Raw genomic sequence first — 1,675 nt, forward strand, 5'->3', positions numbered from 1 at the left:
ACCTGGCAGAACATCATGATATTGCTACTTTAAAAAAACAAAACACACAAACAGCTTCATTGAGATATAATTTACATATCATACAATTCACCCATTTAAATTATGCACTACAATATTTTGTAGTATATTCATAGTCTTGCACAAGCACAATATAATTTTAGAACACTTTAATTTTTCAAACAAGAAGTCCTGTATCCATTAATCACCACTTTCCATTCTCCCCACCCCAACCCCGGTTCTAGGCCACTGATGATCCTCTTTCATTATAGATTTGCCTAACCTGGACATACCATACAAATAAAGTCATAAAATATGTGATCTTCTTCCATTTATCATGTTTTTAAGATCCATCCATATTTTAGCATATGTTAATATTTCATTCACTTTTTATAGCCAGGTAATATTCCATTTCTGGATTCACATTTTATTTATCCATTCATCAGTTGATGGACAATTGGATTATTTCCACTTTTTAAACTATTGTGACTAATGCTGCTATGAAAATTTGTATACAAGTTTGTGTAGATTATGTTTTCATCTGTCTTGGGCATATACCTAAGAATGGAAATTCTGGGTAATATGGTCACTCTATGTTTAACCTTTTGAGGAATCACAAAACTCTTGGCTAAAATGACTTCATCATTTTATACTTCCATCAATAACATATGGGCATTCTACTTTCTCAGCATTCTTGCTAATATTTTTTATGATCAGTCTCTTTGATTATAACCATTCTAATGGATATGAAGTGGTATCTCATTATAATTTTGATTTGCATTTCCTTAATGCTTGATGATGAGCAGTTTTTTCATGTGCTTATTGATAATTTTTATATTTTCTTTGGAAAAATATCTATTCAAACGGTTTACACTTTTTTTTTTTATTTGGGTCACTTGTCTTTTTAAGGTTGAATTGTCCAAATTTTTTATATATTCTTGATGAAATCCCCCATTAGATGTATAATTTTCAACTATTTTCTCTGAGTTTAAGTTGTCTATTTATTCTCTTGATGGTATTGTTTTTAGTTCAATAGTCTTTAACTTTGATGTAGTTCCAATTCATCTCTCTCTTTTTTTGTTTTTGGCACTATTGGTGTCGTACGTAAGAAACTATTGCCTAATCCAAGATCATGAAGATTTATGTTTTCTTTGAATAATTTTAAGGTTTTAAGTCTTACTTTTAAGTTATTTATCTGTTTTTGAGTTAATGTTTGTGTATGGTGTTAGGTAGGGGATCCTAAATTCATTATTTTGCATGTGGATATTCAGTCATTCTAACACAATTTGTTAAAATAACCGTTCTAACGAATTTTCTTGGCACCCTTGTTGAAAATCAGTTAGTCATATGAAATGGGAGAATTCCCTGACCCCCATCGCAGAATGTGCAACAGGGGTGTGGCTCATCTGTTTGGCCGCCACTTGCTCAGACCCCTTACAGGAGGGGAACAGGCAGATGGGCAGATACGGGAGCTGGGAAGAGCACTTTTGGGCTCCATCCCCACAGTAGCAACTAGAGGTGGGTGCCCGTGACTCCTGAAGTCCCAGTGGGCATGTTACAGTGCTCTTTTATCTCTGCCATCTGCAGACGGCTTAAGTGTTAACCAGCTCAGTGCCCTCTTGGTACCCGGGTTCTTGTCTGGCATCCAGGAGGAATCAGGTCACACAGACAAATTAAA

This window comes from Gorilla gorilla, chromosome 9 (genome assembly GCF_029281585.2).
Source record: "Gorilla gorilla gorilla isolate KB3781 chromosome 9, NHGRI_mGorGor1-v2.1_pri, whole genome shotgun sequence".
NCBI classification, from domain to species: Eukaryota; Metazoa; Chordata; class Mammalia; order Primates; family Hominidae; genus Gorilla; species Gorilla gorilla.